Raw genomic sequence first — 21469 nt, 5'->3', positions numbered from 1 at the left:
GGTTCAGCTTCTACCCTCTCTTCTGGACTAGGTGTCCACCACCCTTCTAAGTGAAAAAGTACTTTCTTATACTCCTTGTCAACCTATCTCCTCCTTCAGCTTCATATGATGACCCTGTCTTTGAATGTCACCTTCGATGGAAAATGCTATTTTCTAGCATTTCTGTTGAAGCCTGCTAGATATTTGAAGGTTTGTATCATATCTCCTCTTTTCTTTCTTTCTTTCTTCTAAAGAACACATCTTTAGTTCCTTCAGTGACTGTATATGGCTCATTGTGCAGACCACTCACCATTTTGGTGGCCCTTCTCTGAACTCTGCCTGGTAAATGTGCTCTTCTAAATGTGGTCTCCAGAACTGAAGACAGCACTCAGCGGGGTGTCACCAGCGACTTTTAGAGAGGCTTCCCTCTTTCTTTTAGTGATTCCTCTATGTATTTTCACCCAAGCAGAGCTCCAACATTTTCAAAATACTTGGTAGCTAGCAAGATTATCTAGTTGTCACCTGAAACAGGATATCAAATGTGTCTCATTTAAATTATACAATAGAGCACTTGTCAGTTATTACACCCAATTTTAAACAATTAAAATCTGTACATAAACAGATTAATATTGCTAACTGTCACATAATTCCAGTAACTGTCAAAAATAATAAAAAGCTTCTACCTTTGTTGTCTGAATTTTTTATCTTTAGGTTTGTAATCTTTTCTCTTATGTTTTCAGAATCCTTTTTCTGTTTTCTTTCCATGTTACCTTTTCTTGAGTGTCTTTCTTTATCTCATCCACCCTTTCCACCTTTCCTTCCAACACAGCACTTTCTCATCTTGCTCTTCTTCATCTATCATTTTTCTAACAAAAAGAAAAAATAAAGCAAATAGAATGTTAGGAATTATTAAGAAAGGAAAGTGAATAAAATGGAAAATGTCATAATGCCTTTGTATCGCTCCATGGTGAGACCGCACCTTGAGTACTGTGTACAATTCTGGTTGCCTCATTTCTAAAAAGAAATAGTTGCACTGGAGTAGGTACAGAGAAGGGCGACCAAAATGAAAAGGAGATGGAATGGCTCCCCTATGAGGAAAGGCTAAAAAGGTTAGGGCTGTTCAGCTTGGAGAAGAGACGGCTGAGGGGGGATATGATAGAGGTCTATAAAATCATGAGAGGTCTATAATGAGTAAATGTGAATCAGTTATTTACTCTTTCAGATAATAGAAAGACTAGAGGGCACTCCATGAAGTTAGCATGTGGCACATTTAAAACTAATCGGAGAAAGTTCTTTTTTACTCAACGCACAATTAAGCTATGGAATTTGATGCCAGAGGATGTAGTTAGTGCAGTTAGTGTACATAGGTTTAAAAAAGGTTTCAATAAGTTCTTGGAGAAGTCCATCAACTGCTATTAATCAAGTTGACTTAGGGGTTGATTTTAAACACAGTGAGTGTGTGCAGTTCCCGGCGCATGCACATGGAGGCGCGCACAATTGCACCGGATTTAAAAATCTGCGCATGCATATGTGGGTGGCGCACATGGAGGGAATGTTTGCAAAATACACACAGCAACACAATCGGGCCTCCCCCAGTTCCCTCCCAGTCTACTCCAATTAAAGAGTGGACTGGAAGGAAACTTCCCTACTCCCCTACCTAACCTTCCTCCCTCTTCCCCTCTCCTCCCCGCCCAATAAACCTAAACTATCCCAAAATGTTTTATTTTAGTACTTACTGCTCCTCTGAAGCAGAAGTAATTTCCACACACCATCTGGCTGCTGGTGCATGCTTCCCCGGGACAGCGTCAAATGGCCCACCCCACGGCCCACCCCTTTGGAGAGGCCCAGCACTTTGACTTGTAACGGGGGTTACACGCGTGGCTGGGCCCTTCCAAAAATGTGCGCAGTGCACATATTCTTTAGTAGAAATAGTAAATGGAATTGAGAGTCTTGTAAGCCCTTCCCTACATTGACACTATGTTATAAATCCTTTGACCTGAGACATGGCAAACCTTTCTTCATCCAAGCACACCATTCCATGAAACATGTTGAATATTTGTTTGTTCCAACATGTAAGTAAACATTTTTTTTTTTTTTAATAAAAAATACAGTACATTTCATGAAGCTCTTCTTTATATTTTATATCAGTGGGAGAGTGCAGCACCAGGGCTGTTTTGTTGAATTGAGTATCAGTCTTGGGTTCAGTCATGATTTCATTTGCAAGGATTACCATGAATGATGGGAAGCATCAAATTGTGCCGTCAGAATGATACAGGTTTGGCCTGGTCTGGGGTACTGCTGACAAACATGGAAGGCTTCTAAATAATTCTAATCCATTAACCAGGAAGGATCAATACTTTTTTTTAAAAAAAGGAATCAGGGGCATAGGGAGATATCACATGCAGTTGGTGGCATAGGAGCCACCACTCTGGAAAAGATTTTAGGTGTCATCATGGACAATATGTTGAAATCCTTGGCTCAGTGAATATCAGCAGACAAAAATGCAAACAGAATGTTAGGAATTAATAAAAAAAAGGAATGGAGAATGTCATAATACATCTGTCTTACTCCATGGTGTGACAGCATCTAGAGTAGTATGTGAAATTCTGGTTACCACCTCTCAAAAAAGATATTGCAGAACTGGAAAAGATTCAGAGAAGGGCAATCAAAATGATAAAGGGACTAGAAAGGATTAAGGTTCTTTAACTTGGAGAAGAGACAGTTGAGGGGAGCGTCACCGGAAGCGCCAGACTAGGGGCTTTAAATCCGTGACGCCAGACCAGAGTACTCCGAAGGAGCCACACCATGATCAGGCAAGTGCTTACCTGCTGCCTGTGCTGTGGGATCCAGGGGCGCCCTGCCCTCCCGACCATCTCCACACGCGGCCATCTCCACACGCTGCCTACACAAGTGGCCCATCCGATCGACCTGGCGACCTGCGACGTGACCAACACGCCCCCCCCCCCCCCAACCACATCACCAGAAGCGCCAGACTCAGGGCTTTAAATCCACGATGCTGGACCGGAGGCGCCGCGCGCCAAACGTGCGCAACAAAGGGGTTCTCCCCTTTGTGCATCCCTTAGTGCAACCCTTGATACGCAACCAACAAACTACTAGTCAACTTAAACGAACAATGGAAATGTCTACCCACATAATCCCGAGCAGAAATAACAGACCCCCCCCCCCACAAGGAAAACAACAACAGACAAACGAAACCCATACCCCCAAAACCTCATATAAGAAATAACCAACAACTAATAAACATCACACACAACTCTCACAAACAATTTACAAACTACATACTACTCTCATTCCTATTAGTCAATGCACAATCAATAGTGAAGAAAATCCCAATAATCAGTGACCTACTCACAGACGCAAAACAGGACTTCGTCACAATAACTGAAACCTGGCTCAAAAACACTGACTCCGTATTAATTAACCAATTAGACAATCCAGCATACAAAACATTCTCAATCCCCAGACTGAAAAAAAAAGGGGGAGGCCTAATGATGATCACCAAAAAAATCTACAGATGAAACTATGTCCGACAAACATATGCGCACCATACGAAATTACACTATTTGAGTCCACAAAACTCCAAACCTGCCTGGTATACTGCCCTCCCGGCTCACTTGACAAAAACTGCTCCCCTTTAATAGAATACCTTATGAACAACATCTCACTCAGCAAACCCATCATCATCCTGGGGGATTTCAACATCCACATGGATTCACTCCCCCAGTCAAAAACCTGCCAAACCATTATTGTTGCACTATCAACACTACGACTAAAACAAGTGATCTATGCCTCAACTCAGAATGGTGGACACACCATTGACCTCATCTTCATCAACCCCGATGCAAGGCAAACACATGAAACCAACACCACCAAAATATCCTGGTCAGATCACCACCTGATTCAAGCTAACATGAACTACAACTCCAATCTCACAACAATTCAAAACACTCCAAGAACAATATCTTCCCATCCTCCTTTCAACACTGAGCTCCTCCAAAAAAACATTTCAAACAGAACTAACAAACATAGAACTATCACACTCCGAAGATGCCACAATCTCATGGCTAAACATCACCAAAAACGTGGCGGACAACATCAACCCCACTATCACAAAAACAATAAAAAACCCACAACATATTAACGAATGGTACAATGAAAACATCAGAGCGGTCAAACGCTTGCTCCGGAAGAAATAAAAAGCATGGCGGAAGAATAAAACATCAGCTCTGCTAACCACATATCGAAACTACCTTTCCACTACAAAAACGTAATTAACAATGCCAAAAACGAATTCTTCTCAAACAAAATCAACAAATACCAACATAACCCCAGAATGCTATTCTTCATAGAGCAAAACCTCACAAAAACCCCAACCAGCCAGAAAACACCATACACAAAACACAGAAGTGATGAGTTTGCAGAATTCTTTAATAAGAAAATAACAAACCTTATCCAGAACAACCTAAACAACAACAACCAAACCATAAAAATGAACCCAAAAGAAACCTCAAAATGGGCAAACTTTGACCCTGCCTACTCCCTCGAAATCCAATCATTAAAAAAAATGAACCCTGCTAACCACCCCTTCGACAGCATCCCCATACCAACCATCAAAACAATCAAACCCACCATAACAAAAACACCAATATCGTCAACTTATCGCGGTCTGAAGGTAACTACCCCAAATGCCTCAAATCAGCTGTAATCAAACCAATCCTAAAGAAGAACAACCTTGACCCAGAGAACCTATTAAACTACTTCCCTATATCGAACCTATCTCTAATAGCCAAGATCATCGAAAAGATTGTTCACTCCCAACTCACTGACCACCTGGAAATAAACAACATACTACGTCCAACCCAATTTGGATTCAGGAAAAACTTAAGCTCAGAAACACTCCTACTCTCACTGAATGACACAATACTAAGGATTTGATAAGGGCCAGAAATACCTACTCATCCTATTAGACCTAACAGCTGCATTCAACACTGTAAACCATGCAACTCTCCTAGAACGGCTGACAGAAATTGGTCTAATAGACACAACCATACGGTGGTTTTCATTCTACCTATCCAACAGAAGCTACCAAGTATCAATTAACAACACCATATCCAAAAAAAATTAGCCTTAATACTGGAGTTCCCCAAGGCTCTGCCCTATCTGCCACTCTCTTCAACATATACTTACTTCCTATATGCCACCTGCTAAGCGATCTCGGAGTCACCCTTTACGCAGATGACATACAACTACTAATTCCTATCCAAAATACACTTGAAGAAATCTACAAAGAAATAGCCACTTTACTGGATTCAATCAACAACTACTAACACGCCTAAAACTCATAATCATTATCGACAAAACTGAAATAATTCTCATGGATCGAAAACCCAATCCCTCACCACCACCATCACCCCCACTCATACTTGGAAATCAGATGAACCCAATATTCCCAGTTACTTACACCAGAAACCTAGGAGTCATAATAAACTACGAACTATCCTACAGGAACCACATAACAACCAAAATCAAAGAGGGGTATCACAAACTATTAACTCTAAGATGCCTAAAACCTTTCCTAACCACCTACGACTTCAGAACAGTACTACAACTACTCATATTCTCAACCATCGACTACTGCAACCCACTACTCCTTGGACTACCATCTTCCAACATCAAACCACTCCAAATCCTACAAAACTCAGCGGCCAGAATCCTCACGGGCACTAAAAAGAATGATCATATAACCCCTATACTTATCTCACTACACTGGATACCAATAAAATTCTGAATAGAACACAAAACACTGACCATCGTACACAAACTATTACACAATGAACAAGCAGACCAGGCAGGTTTAAACCTCACCCCCCATAATATGCAATGAAACCTACGATAAAACAACAAAGGCTTTCTAACAGTCCCCCCCATCCGAACTGCTCAACTAAGCACAATCAGAGAAAGAGCATTCTCTATCACCAGCCCCAAAATCTGGAACACCCTTCCGATGGAATTAAGAATGCAACCCAACCTAAAAACATTCAAGAAGGATCTAAAAACATGGCTGTTCTACAAAGCCCACAATGACAAGCAAGAAACATAACAACCTTGACTCTGTTACGATACTAACTCCGCTCATGTAACCTGTCCTTTACTGTTCGAATCCTGTAAACCTTTCTGATCCATGTCTCTCGTATGTATTGTCACCCTATACCGTTCCTATGTAACCCATACTATACCGATCAAATCTTGTAAACCATTATACCCATGTTTCTCGTATGTAACTCATCCCATACCGATCGAACCTTGTAAACCGTTATGATGGCAATACCGAATGATGGTATATAAAACTCGACAAATAAATAAAATAAATACATATGACAGAGGTCTATATGCCACCAACTGCATGTGACATCTCCCTATGCCCCTGATTCCTTTTAAAAAGTAAATATTGATCCTTCCTGGTTAATGGATTAGAATTATTTAGAAGCCTTCCATGTTTGTCAGAAGTACCCCAGACCAGGCCAAACCTGTATATTCTGATGGCACACTCATGTGAAGTACAATTATTATTACTAAATGTTAGGAATGGGTAAATGTGAATCAGTTGTTTACTCTTTCAAAAAATATAAAGGCTAGGAACGTCCCATGAATTTACTAAGTAGCACTTTGAAAACAATTTGGAGAAAATACTTTTCCATTCAATGTATAATTAAGTTCATTGCCAGAGGAGGTGGTAAAGGCAGTTAACATAGCTGGGTTTAAAATAGATTTGGACAAGTTCCTGGAATAAAAGTCCATAAACCGTTATTAATCAGGTAGACTTGAGAAAAGCTACTGCTTATCCCTGGGGTTTTGCAACATGCAGTCTACTATTTAGGATCCTGCCAGAAACTTGTGACCTGGATTGGCCACTGTTGGAGACAGGATATTGTCTTGATGGACTTTTGATTTGACCCAGTATGGTGGTTATTATGATCTCATATTAAGAAGGCCCAATGCCAATAACCTCTTTTAGACTTAGGATGGAGGGGTTGTGGCCTGATGGGCTGCACTACATAGGCCATGATTGTATTCCAGGGGTAGATGGGACAGTTAGTGCAGGGCAACCTGATAAACAGAATACAAAGCCTTACCTTGGATGTGCTGTCTTTGATGCAGGCATAGTAATGCTAATGCATTCAAAATATCATTAGTTGGGTACACTGAACATTAAAGGCCATGTATAACCAGCATTAAAACCGGTAGGTCACTACTTGTGTTGTCATGTCAGTTTTAATGCAGGTTAGTACATAGAATGTGAGTGCGAGGCAGAAGGAGATGTGTATTTTATGGTGAGGAAAGGAAAATGGCTGCATAATCATCTTTAACATGTTTTTCATTGCAATATACAATCATCACATTAGATTAGTACAAAATAATCAACATGTTATTACTGTAAAAAACTGGCATGGAAGACCTATATATATACCAACTCCATAAAGGCTCACCTTGCATTTTTTGGTTGCTCCCACTATTAAAAGTGTACACCTTAGTAGCAAGAGAAGTCAAGCCTTTGCTCTTGCTGGACCAGTATTGGAACACCTTACCTAATTACATGAGGGAGATTAATGACATGATGGTCTTCAAAAAGCAGCTTAAAGCATCCTTTATAATGAAGCCTTTATGTAAGAATGATGATGGTAGTAGTATAATTGTTATTCTTGTTTATGTTTTTTATTTGTATTTTATTTTTTTATATTTTATTGTATTTTATTTATTGTTTTATGTTTTTATTTTATTGTTATTCACCTAGCACAAGATCCTTATAGGCAGCCAATAAATACTTGTATAAATAAGTAGATACATACATACATTTTCCAATAAAACTGCTAATAATAGCAACTAGAATGCAAAGTGATATAGATAAAAATATAGAAAGTGCTGTTTATGGGTCACCAGGTTTGTTGTGTAGGAGGAGCAGTACAACCACATGGACATGGCCCTTCAGAATAATTTGCGTTCTGACTGTGTCCATGGTACTTTGGTCTGTAATGTCTAATTCTAAGGGGAGGTCCAAAAAACAAACCGGAAACCGGTCCAATATTGCAGCAGCAACCAAGAAAAAAGAACCACTAAACACCAAGGATTCTCAATTCTTTATTCAGCACTAAGCACTGATGCCACCACTGATACTTAGTGCTGAATAAAGAATTGAGAATCCTTGGTGTTTACCGGTTCTTTTTTCTTAATTCTAAGGGGAGACTGTTGTTGCTTTGTAGTACTATTAAATTCATAGATAAGCACTGTGGTAAAAACCTCAACCAGCTTCAGGAAGGAAATTCACAAAAAAATCTACACTTTGTCCACTGACCTCAGGCTCTTGGATAATCTTATAGCAGATAGGGCAAACACAGGGTTGCCAACTGGCTCCAGATATTTAGGACAGACTGATCCGGTCCTGGTTTTATCCCACTGTCTGCATAGTCTTTTCTCAAGGAAATCAATGGAGACATCAGAAACACAAGTCTATGCACACAGTACATTTTAAACCAGGACCGGATCAACCTGTCCTGAAAATCTGGGTCAGTTGGCAACCCTCTAAACACTAATAATCTAGAATTATAGTCTTCTGTTCAACTGTGCTAAAGATTGGTGACCTGTGATTGTGGGAAATAATAATAGGGCGGGCCATTTTAAAATAGCCTACCTAGGCTAAAGTCTGAGGGTAACTTTTACCCGCAGACTTTAGCCAGAATTTTTATAGTGGATTTAAATGCATAAATCTGCTTTAAAAATCACAGATGTGGGTAGAATTCCCTACAAGCAGATGTAACGTTTTGCATGTGTATTTACATGCATTTTTCTAAAAATTGAAAGTATGTGTGTAAATCTCGATTGTGCCCCCAGAATACCAATTTAGTATGTGCATAAAAGGGCACTCTGAGAGTCTGAATTGTGCTCTACATGCACTTTTACACATGTGCCTGCTGGATCTATTTTCAAACAGCCACTTACATACACAAAACAGGGTTTTAGGTGTGCACGTGCCTTTTAAAATTATCCCCTAAAAGCTCATGCAAAATTGCACAATTTTTTTCCTTACATTATTTAAAACTTCTAGTTTTTGGTAAGTCCTATATTCCGATAAGTTCTCTTTAGTTTATAGGGTAATTTGTTTTGTTTTCTTCCTAGTAACTTCAATCAGTCTTTTGGGAGATGATTCCTTTAATCCTGCAAATGAATCACTGCTGGAGACTCGAAGACAATATATCAGTGTTGGCAAACAAAATTAAATCCATGCATATGGAAACTATAGGCTATTGTACCCAAATTATGTGATATTAAACAGAATTGCAATTTCAAAAACTTGCTGTTTAGGGCAATACTAAACTCAATTTCTAACTGATTTATTTTCAACAAAATACATATGGAATACACATCCAAAAAGAATTTAACCATCCACTGTTCCACCTCTTTCTAGAAGCCAGTGCCTGGGATTTGCAGTAAGGACATATATTATTTGACCCACTGCTGAACTCTCTATAATGCCAGACAAGAAACTGATCATGAAATTGCATTGGTATAATCAGTACATTATATCCCCATTGGAAACAAAGAATTCAGAATTGATTAACCAGACTAGCCATTGTCCCATCCCCATATAGGAAAAATGATTTCAGCTCCTGGAATATTCATAGAGAATCCATTTATGGAGCTTATTTAACCAAGTACTATACCATCTTAAAACAGGTCACTGAGTCTAGGATCAATCTCCTGGGAGACTCCTACCACTCTATATGTGAAATTTCATCTCATCAGTCACTATGCCACCGTTAAATAGGAAATGTTGCCTGAGATCTATCTCCAGAGGATATCCAGAAGAAATGTACTTCTTGGATTAAACAGCAAGTAGGTAGTCCTGGCTTTATATAAGAACTATGAACTGTGAATAGAGATTTTTTAGTTTTTCTTTAATAACAGCCAGCAGTTTTAAACTATTTTTCATCCTCAACATCTCCAGTGTATCTAACAAATACTAACATGGATGAGTACCTACAACCAGATCTTTGCTAGCCCTCAATTCCCTATACATATTTTATCATTTCTATTCACCTTGAACTGCAATCCTGAGCCCTTGGTCGATAAGCTCCAGGGTCATTCAACATGTCTGAGTGATTTGTTCATGTAAAATAGTAAATTGAAATGGAACGACACTGAATACAACCTATGCCGCCTTCATACTTTGTTAGAACACTTTGGCTATTCATTTTTTCATGGTCATGAGTTGAAATAAATTAAATTTCCCAGAGGCCAAACATCTCACAGATCAAATTGGAATATATTGATTAGTCACTTTGAGAGCTGATGGATCACTTGAGACTTGTTTTAGAAACAGATTTACCAACACTGTTTCAGATTATGCAGGCTAGGAATAGGGAGACATGATACTGTTTAAATGTCTTTTTTGTAGTGTTTCAGCCAATCTGCACTGCATTGCCCCAGATGAGCAGAGGAAAGCTGGGTTGCTATTACAGCTGCCAGGCAACCAGGGCTGGTTGTAACTAGCTAGCATTGGCTGAATGGAGCCCATATAAGCCATTGATAATGACTTTAAAGGTTTATTGTTCACATTGGATTAAGCTTTTGATTTTTATATTACCAGCATTTTCCCTCCAAAAATGGAAAAATTCAGCAAATTTTTCCCAGACGGATAATTTTGCTTAATTAGGCAAAAGTTTGCTTATGCAAATGTGTTCCTAATTATGTAAATATGTAATTTATTATGCAAAATCCAATTAAGTTATGCATGGTGTTCCTTAACTTGCAGTACTATTAAAAAACAGTAACAGGACTAAAAAAGATAAACCATACTGATTTCACATTCCAACTCATTGTCCTGATAAATCCTATCTATGTCTGCAGCTAACCCTGTGTTGGTATCATTATCACTGTAAGTGACATCATAAATGGAATTACCTTTTATGGAAAGATCTATCAGTGCTAAAAAAAAAATAATCATCCAATAAAACCAGCCTGGAAGCATGGCTTGGGCACCAATGAATTTCTTATCAGGGAAATAGCTCAGGTACCCACTGATTTCTTCTCCAGATCATAGAGTTCTTACTCCAACAGCTCATTGATGTGATAGAAGCCAAAGTCCTAGTGCTCGGATGCTGACACTACCATAAATGAGCATAGTCCACTAATCATAATGATGCTGTGCCAATAATTTTTACATGCTCTCAACATTTTCTAATTTTTATTGGAGTAATTGTATGTTAAATCACTGGAATATTTTTTTCAATGACTGTTGAAAACAAGTTTGATATGAGACATTACTAATTGGGGGAATATGATCTTTGGGTAGCATTATTATGGAGGTAGCACAGTGGGTTGCTATTGGGGCCAAATTGTTGGGGTGCTATTGCTGCATATGGTGATTTAAGGAACACATTTTAACAGAACAGCAAACTCTTAAATACCCATGACTTGATCAACATGTGGGAAGACATATTCATAGTCTTGGCATGATTACGTCTTTATTACCCAATCTCTACATGTTTGTTTTGATACACAGCCTTTTTATGTGTGTATGCCTCTCTTTCTCTCTCCATCACCAATTATATTTCAGATAAATCAGTCCATAGGCTCATACAATCTGCCAAGTGGAGAATTTTAAGAACATTATTAAGGTTGGCTGTGTTAGTGTTGAACAGAGAGTCCAGAATCCTTGCATTTGCATTGACTCCTACTTTATATATAGCATTGAGTGCTTGTGTTTATTCAATGATAACTGGGCGATTATAATTATAATAGCAGCTTTATTCCATTTTCCCCTCTTCCATTTAAAAGCATTCATGCAGATACCAAATGCAGGCACTGAGGCAGCTGCACAGTCCTCCACCTCTGGATGTGACTAACTGTATATTGACAAAGTACTAATCCTATCAAGCTTATTAGAATCTTGTTTAGTTACTCTGCAAGGCACAATATAAAACAAATTCTTGTGATTGTTTCTTGTTTTTATGTCTGAGTCTGAAAAGTCTCACTAAAGATGACTGACAATAGGTACACACAGCAACCTACTGGGCTAAGGGTACAAGAACAGAATTTGCTATGGCAATTACCACATTTGGGCATGTGCCAGTTGTTATGGGGGAGTGGGTATTATACGTTTTTTGCCCTTCAGTGTTTCAAACTTGTAGAGTCATTTTCCAACTCGCGTTATGGCATTTTCGCGAAAAACACCTTAACACATGTGAAAAGCATCATAAGGAACTCAGACAAACTCAGCCATGTGGATGCTTGTGTTACCACTAGGACTTTTAACATTTCAGTATTAACCAATTTGTCATATATTCTAGCAGCTACGAGGTGAGCACAGTTTATGAACAGTTAAACATGTGCTACTACTTCATGCTTTCTACTCTCTCCATTTTAAGCAACTAAGAATCCTCTATGCTATGCTTCTACTATGCCCTCTTAAACTCAGTTTCTGTTTTAGCTTCCACAACCCATGCTTCCATTACCTTTTCCATGAAAACAATATTTCCTGATGTTTCTCCACAGTCTATCTACTTAGAGTTTCAAATCATGACCTCTTGTTCTAAGACTTTCTTTCCCTAAAAACATTGACTTTGGGGTCAATTTTCAAAACTGCACACGCAGTTCCCTGCATGTGCACATGGATGCACCGATTTTATAACATGCGCGTGCCGGCATATTACACTAACTGCCATAACCACATCTTCTGGCAATGAATTCCAGATCTTAACTATGCACTGAGGGCCAGATTTTCTAACCTACACCCGGGCGTAGATTTGTGCGCGCAACCTGGTGCGCACAAATCTACGTCTGATTTTATAACATGCACATGCAGCTGCGCGCATGTTATAAAATCCGGGGTCGGCGCACACAAAGGGGTGCACACTTGTGCACCTTGCGCGTGCCGAGCTCTAGGGGAGCCCCAATGGCTTTCCCCGTTCTCTTCGAGGCTGCTCCGAAATCGTAGGGAACGAGAGGGAGGGAAATTTCCTTTCCCCCCCCCCCGCACCTTCCCCTCCCTACCCCTATCTAACCTGCCCTCCAGCCCTAACTAAATTCCCCCCCACCTTTATTATTTAAGTTTCGCCTGCCTCTGGGCAGGCGTAGGTTGCCGATTGCCGGTGCGCGATTCCCCAGCCTAGCAGGACTTCGGAGGCCTTCGGAGGCCTCTGGCCACACCCCATCCCACTCCGGACCGCCCACGCCCCGCCCCAGGACATACGCGCGTCCCGGGGCTTGTGTGCGTCACCGAGCCTATGAAAAATAGGTTCAGCGCACGCAGGAGCGGATTCTTGGGGTTGCATGCGTAACTTATGCACGTAACCCTGTGAAAATCCGCCCCTGAGTGAAAAATGATTTTCTTTGATTTGTTTTAAATGAGTCTCTTGCTAACTTTATGGAGTTTCCCCTAGTCCTTCTATTATCTGAGAGAGTAAATAACTGATTTACATTAACTTGTTTAAGTCCTTTCATGATTCTGTAGACTTCTACCATATCCCCCCTCATTTCTCTCTTCTCCAAACTGAACAGCCCTAACTTCTATAGTCTTTCCTCATAGGCAAGCTGTTCCATCCCCTTTATCATTTTAGTCACCCTTGTCTGCACCTTTCTAGTGAAACTATATCTATTTTGAGATGAGGCAACCAGAATTGAACATAGTACTCAAGGTGTGGTCTCACCATACAGCAATACAGAGGCACAATGACATTCTCCACTTTATTCACCATTCCTTTTATAATAATCCCAGTTTGCTGTTTGATAATTGAAGCACACTGAGCTGACAGTTTCAATGTATTGTCGACTATGATGCCTAGATCTTTTTCCTGGGTGGTAACTCCTAATATGAAACCTATCATTATGTAGCTATAGCATGGGTTATTTTTCCCTATATAGAAACATAGAAATGATGGCAGAAAAGGGCAAAATTTTCCATCCAGTCTTCCCAACAAGCTTATGGTAGCATCTAATGTGCAGAACAGTCACCCCCATAGTTAGTTTCCCATACCATCATAGTCAGGGCCCTTGTTGTTTGCTGTCTCAGTACAATTCCTGGAAGATGGAAAGAGGATCCGCAGCAGAAAAAAAAGACTACTACATGTGATGTAAGCAAAACAATTACATACCCCACACTCTGCTTTTCGATTTTTATGCTTTCATGCTGTTTGTGTCAACCCCCGCACTATGTTTTGGTGGTCAGATAACTCCATTCTGTTTTACATACCACACACTTTACATCTTGGGAGTTTTTAATACCTTCATGGTGTTAACTATACCACACACTATCTTACTGCCATATCCCTGATGCTATACTTTGGGGATTTTGCTGCCACTCATTCTCTCTGTCTCAATCTCTATGCTGCAGTCTAGTCTTCTAATCTGAAGCTACTATTAGTTCCAGTGACAGATAGCAGTGCACACCAGCTAGTCTTGTCTCTTTGTTCTCTGTCAATTGCATCTGCAAAAGAAGTCATCACACATACATGATTTTTGCACACACTGTGAGAGTTACTGAGTGTACCATTGTACTGTAGTGTTGGTCTGTGAGGTAGTTATGGGTGGATCCTTGGTCCAGTGGCAGATGACCACATCCCCGGGGGAAGATCCCGAGAGGGACCACCGGTCAGGCTCAGAGTATGGAGAGAGACACACACTAGTTCTTTTATTAGACAGTATATGGAACCACCAGAGGTGGCAGTAGTAGTGAGCTGGAACACCCGGCTGGGCTGTAGTCCCTCAGATACTGGAACAGCGATCCTGGATAACTGAGCTGTAGAGAAACTGAATATAGTGAGTAGGCAGGGTATGCAGAGTTCAGGAACAGATCCTTGATGGTAACTCTCACACAATAGTCTCTTAGAAGCAGCCCAGGAGCTGGGAAGAAGTACGCTCCTCGAGGAGCGAGTACCGGTTCCAGACTGCGACCTGAAAGGCAAAGAGAAACGAGGCCCCCGAGGAACGGGTACCCCTGGTAAGTCCAAGAAGGCAGAGTAGCTAGGAGCGTAAGGAAACTTTTCCCTTGTAATCCAACTCCTTGATCCAACTCCTTGCTAACTTGATTAGTTAGCGATTTCAGAGACCTTAAATATCCGGTGGAGATGACATCACCTCAGGGGGACGCCCCTGAGGTTCACGCCACTGCTGGTACTTGAGTCGGGGCTGCACCACGCGCACGCCCTTCGGCTGCTGGGAAACATGGCGGAATGAGGAATCTAGCAGGTCTGGGGACGCCGGAGGAGAATGGCACGATGACATTCGGCAGCCAAATTTCCAACAGGCAAAGAGGGAGTCGCCAAAGAGGTAAGGTGGGCATAGTGGAGATGTCGGGCAGCGACAGTCGCAACATGTAGTACCCCTATTAAAGGCAAAGGCAGCAGTAGACAATGTGTAACACTGCCAGACATTCCAAATCTGCTTGGTAAGCAGTGCTATTCGTCTTGCTATGTTGTTCCACACTACCATTTGTGATTTTAAATGCCAGTGCTGCTACAAGTCACTTTTGGTACCATTGGGTGGTTCTACTTCTGATCTGGCTGTCTTCAGTATCTTTTCCAAATTATCTTACAGTACTTGCTTACTATTGGTTTACTGTGGCACCCAATGATTTGCAAAGTTTCTACACCACTCATAGACCCTTGCATTGTTTATGCCACATTTGATACCTTTTTGTCTCTTTTGATGTCTTATGCTTGTGATATCATTCTTCTCCATGCCTTAGCCCTCACCGAATATCTTGGGGCCTTGAAGCTATTCTTCTTGTTGCATTACTCTGCTCCTACCATTTATTATTTTAAACACTAGCTGTACTGCTGCTTCAAGTCTCTCTTGGTACCATTGGGTGGTTCTGTCTCTGCTCCAGTTGTCTTTGAGATTTTTTCCAAATTCCCTTCCCTTATAGTACTTGCCAGTTCTTGGTCTTTCCATGACATTGCTTTACAGTTACCTTTAATGGATTCATGCCCTCTTGGACTTTTTTCCTGAAAACTCCCTTTATTTATTTATTTTCTTTCTTTCTTTCTTTCTTTCTTTATTTATTTAACAGATTTTCTATACCGACATTAAAATACACATCATATCGGTTTACATTATAACAGCAGGTAGAAAATACATAGAACAGGGATGTGGGAGTGGATAACAACAGCATAATAGCATAAACAAGAGTTAGGAGGGCTCTAACAGGGAGCCCGAGGCAATAGTTAAAAAATGGGGGGGGGCGGGAGGGGGGGTGTAGGGAGGGAGCTATATACACAGGAAGGGGGGGTGTAAGGCGGGAGCTATAAACACAGGGTGGGGTGGGGGGGTATAGGAGGGATACTATTTACAGGGGGGGGGGCCAAAAAGGTTACAGGGGACGCAGGGAGAGAGGAGGATAGGAGCAAGGTTAGTCAGGAAAGGCTTGGTGGAAAAGCCAGTGAATCAGTCTTGTTCAATATTTAGCCTTCAGTAGATTCTATCATAGCAATGGAGAAGACAAATTCCAAGCCTGAATCCCCAGCACTTTCCCCCAAATGATGCCATAGGAAAACAACATCAGGCCTCCTCCAGGGATTTCCTCTGGCTTTTCCATATTTAGGGTTTGTAAGCTAAATTCCCTGTCTTCTGGTTTCTAGATGATTTGATTAGTCTTTTTCCCTATATAGATGTGGGTCTGAGGTCTGATATGCACATCAAGATTGTTACTGGCCTTCTTCAGAGATTTTCTCTGGCTTTTCCCTACCCAGGAATTTCTACCAATATTGTTGGTGCCCTTTGACCACATTTGGAACCTTAGTGTGTTCTTGCCATTGTGTGGTGGCTGCGTTGTACTTTTCATGGTGTTTTGGGGTCTTTGTGTCACTCTGTGCTACTGTAACCCTCTCTCAGTGCCTTGGGTTTTTCCTGTAGCTTTGCTGCTTTGCTTCCCCTTCATGATGCCTTGGGCTGTTCATACTACTCTTGGTGCTGCTTTACTCCTCTTATGTTGCCTTTGGGCGGGGGAGGGGGCGTGTTCATGCCAGTATTGTTAGTGCTCTTTGGCCCTCTTTTGGAGCCTTAGGATATTCTTGCCACTCTTGCTGCTGCTTTGCAACTCTCATGGTGCCTTGGAGAACTTCTGCAACTGTCGATACTGTTTTGCACCTTTACAGTGCTTTGGGCTATTTGTGCTACTTTTGGTGCTACTTTGACACAGTCTTGGTGCCTTGGCATTCTCTTCCTCCTTCTGACAATGTCTTCCCCCAATTTTCATTAGAATTAGAAAATGAAATAGATTTGTTTTATATCATGGTCAAAAGATGTGGATTTATCCAGATATTATTAGATTTGCACAAGATCATAGAAACACATTTTGGCCTATGCGCCAGGAGGCCTTAACCCTTGGTGCACAATTTATTATTTGTTATCCTTGAAAATGTATTTTGAGATTGCATGATCTTAGATATGTGTACTTTGAGCCCTCTCAATTAAGATATTTTCTGGATTCCTATAAGCCAGTGGCATCCTAGTGTTACTTAAGAGTGTCATATATATTTTAGTGTTGGATTTGTCCCGACATTTATTCCATATTTTTTATTTTTTCTTGGGTAAAGTTTACTTCCTTATTCTTGGCTCTCCCCTCTTTCCTTTGATAATGGGTTTATTATACTGAGGATAGCATTTTTTTTTTCCATATTTGATATTTTTGTAAATGTATTGTATGTAAACTCCAAATTTCTATTGCAAGTTATGCTGCTTGTGTTTAATATAAATTGCAATAAAAAAAAAGAATTGATTAGAAAATCCCAATTTTGGAGTCCAAAATAGGCTGTATTGCTTCCAACATTAAAGGAAGAAAAATGGAATGAATAAACTTTTAATTTTTGTTTGAAATGAACCAAATGAATTTTGGTGACCTGCGAAATGAATTAAAAAACAAAACAAAAATTTTTCCGCTGCACATCCATATTGACCAAGCAATTCATCTTGACTCGAGGAGAAGAAGCCTGTTTTCACCAAGATGGTATTCCCCTCTCTTCTGAATAAAATCATGACAATTCTTCTGATTGCCTATAATTTAGGGCCTCGTTTTCTAATCAGATCGCATGCGATACCAAGATGGGGGCGGAGTCGGCCCCGGAAGAGGAGGGGTCGGGGCGTCACCGGGGCCGACTCCGCGAAGACGCCGCGGACGACAAAAAGGTAAGGCCCTTTTCGCGTCCAAGTCCGCACCCAATAGCTACACCTTCTATGGTGGCGCTGTTGGGTGCGAAACCGGCAGTGATTGCACCGCGACGGTGCGATCGCTGCCGGCTAGCGCAGGCCCGCCCCCCGTTTCGGCCCCCTGCCCCTCATTCCCTAAAGTATCGCAGGCCTGCGATACTTTAGAAAATGAGGCCCTTAGTTTGCATATCATGCAACAATCCTAGACCCACTCAGCTAATTGGAAATAAAATAAAAGCAAAAGTTATCTAAAAATTACTTTACTCAACTATTCCTGTCCAAACCCAGGGAGAGCTTAGATTGAATTCAGGTTACCTGCACTAAGACATTTCCTTCATTTCTTTTTTTCTTTAGGTAACATCTCACCTCATAGCTCTCTAGCCATCCCTGCCTCAATGTTTGACTGAAACAAAGAAAGTCAATCTTATTTTTCACTCTAGACTTTCAAGAGACAGCGATTACTGGTTAATAATAAATCTCTTTAGTACCCCATCGCTTGCCTGTTACAGGCTACAGGGATGAAAAAGTAATATATTGCTTAACTAAGTTCAGAAACAAAAATTTACCTTTCACTAATTTGAATTTCAACATTGTCTGATAGGCTCCCAGAAATAATTAGAATATCCTACCTCCTAATTATGTAATGTCCTCAGGGTGACACTGATTGCTAGCAAATGGAACAGCACTGGCTTCCAGCCAATAGGGAATGCACTTCTCCATAAAGTTAAATGAATCTGCAAGGCACCAGATATCTTCCCCCAGCCCTCATGGAATTTTCCATAGCTGAAATTCATGACTTGGATTTATTTGCCATGGTCACTCAGTCATAAAACAAAGGGTTCTTACCTGTCTTTCAAAATGCCATTTGCTCCCTCTTCATATTGGTAAGCTTTTTCTCATTCAAACTTAAGAAAAAAAAGTTGTAGAGACCCTTTTCATGACTCAGCCATAACTATAATTTAAACCTTAATTGTGTATTGATGTTAGCTAGCAGAGAGAAAATAATTAAATTAATAAATGCTCCTGTCACTGACTTACAATTCTAAATACCATAGTTTAATGGAGAAAAAGGGTTCTACATGTTTTTTGAGGAATGGCATGCCTCTGGGCAGACTGGCAATTAATTTTGTGAGCTATCATGCAATTTTTGAAGAGAAATCAAAGGTAGATGACATGGTGGGTACTCTCTGAACTGGCACCATTTTAGAAAGAGAACTAGGCACACATTTGAAACTTAGAGGGCAGGGTAATATGATTTTTTTTTTTTGGCTGACCAGACAGTTCTGAAAGGGCAGTGTTCCAGGGCAGTTCTGTCATATGCTTTAGTACATGTGGGCTTTTAAGCTCACATTAAATAAACTGATTTGAAAGCTCAAGGTACCTGCATATGTTGTGTTTGAATATTGGGTTGTTAGGTGGCTAAAAAGACATTAATATGTTTAAACAATTCAAAATGAAGGCATATATTAGGAATGTTAATGGCATGCATACAATGTGCATTCTATTTTGTGAAGTACAGATATATATACAAAATTTCAAATGCCTCCAAAATGTCACCTCAATGCCTCTTTTCTATGTGGCTAAAAGTATGCAGGTAGTTTCAGGTGGCTAAAAATCTACTTATCTGGATATGGCTGACTTAGGGGAGTAAACTTTATTTTTATCCATATAAAAGGTTCCTAAGTCTTTGAAAATATACCTCTTAAAGTATGTAAAGTTGTTTAGGCAGCAAAATGGCTCAAACTGATAAACACAGATTTCTGTACATATCCATGCAACTCCCTATGTGGTGGCTGTTTATATTACAAATTAAAACAAAAAGGGGAGAAAGAATACAGAGGCATGGCTTTCTAATATAGATTTGTAGAAGGAAGTGATCGGGTTTTTACAGGAATGGTGATTTTAAAAACACTGTTTTACCTACAGAAATGACTTTTAAAGAACTGCCCATGTGATACATGGGTGAACACATGCACATTTGACTTGATTGCATGTAAGTTTACCCAGACTGAGTAGAGGCATTCTCAGTGATGGGGTTTCAGTAAATATGGTGGACAATTTTCAAAGCAGACTTATGCACAGAAGTTCACTTGCAAACTAGTGTAACTTATGCATGGGACTAGTGGAGTGCCCCAGGGACGTGTACTGGGATCACTGCTGTTTAACATATTTATAAATGACCTAGCAATGGGAATAATGAGTGAGATATTCAAATTTGCTGATGATATAAAATTATTCAAAGTTGTTAAATCACAAGAGGACTGTGAGGAATTGCAAGAAGACCTTGCAAGACTGGGCATCCAAATAGCAGATGGCATTTAATGTGGACAGGTACACAAAGATGCACCAAGGGAAGAGGAACCCAAATTCTAGCTACATGATGCAAACTACATGATGCAAGGTTCCATAATGGCAGTCACCACTCCATGGTGCAACTGCACCTTGAATACTGTGTGCAGTTCTGGTCAGTGTATCTTAAAACATATATAGTGGAATCAGAAAAGGTACAGAGAAGGGTGACCAAAATGTTAATGGGGATGATGGGATGAATCCTCTATGATGAAAGGCTAAAGAGGTTAGGGATCTTCAGCTTGAAGAAGAGATGACTGAAGGGAGATATGATAGATATGTCTATAAAATGATGAGTAGATTGGAATGAGTTGCTTATGCTTTCAAAAATTACAAAGACTAGGGGACATTACATGAATACTAGGTGATACATTTAAGACAAATAGAAAATATGCATAACTAAATGCTGTAATTTGTTGCTTTCTTGAATTCAGATACTGATTTTGTCTCCACCACCTCCACTAGGAGGCTGTTCCATGCAGAGATGTTCTAAGGGTGGGGACAAGGGGGGGTGGTCCACCCTGAGTAACAACAGGGGGAGGGGTACCATTGCCACCAGCAGGAAGGTCCTGTGGCAGCATGGAGCAGTGACGTGCTAGCGGGGTTTCCACTCCCTGCCAGCAAAAGCAAGGTCCTGTGGAAGAGGCCAGCAGAAGAAGAAGAGGCCCAGTGGTGCTGCTGGTGTGTCCTGGAGCCAACGGTAGAAGAAGAGGACCTGCTGTGCAGCCAGTGGCCGAAGAAGCGAGAGACTGGCCTTGTGAGAGTAAGTGCCAGTGTATGAGAGGGGTATATGGGTGTGTGTGTGTGTGTGTATATGAGTTTGTGTGTAGGGGTGTGTGTGTGTGTATGTGTGTGAGAGAGAGAATGCTGTGTGTGTATGAGATGGTGACTGTATAGAAAAGTGTGTGTGTGTGTGCCTGTG

The sequence above is a fragment of the Rhinatrema bivittatum genome, chromosome 8, assembly GCF_901001135.1.
Source record: "Rhinatrema bivittatum chromosome 8, aRhiBiv1.1, whole genome shotgun sequence".
Taxonomy (NCBI): Eukaryota; Metazoa; Chordata; class Amphibia; order Gymnophiona; family Rhinatrematidae; genus Rhinatrema; species Rhinatrema bivittatum.
Note: the sequence above shows the minus strand (reverse complement) of the source record.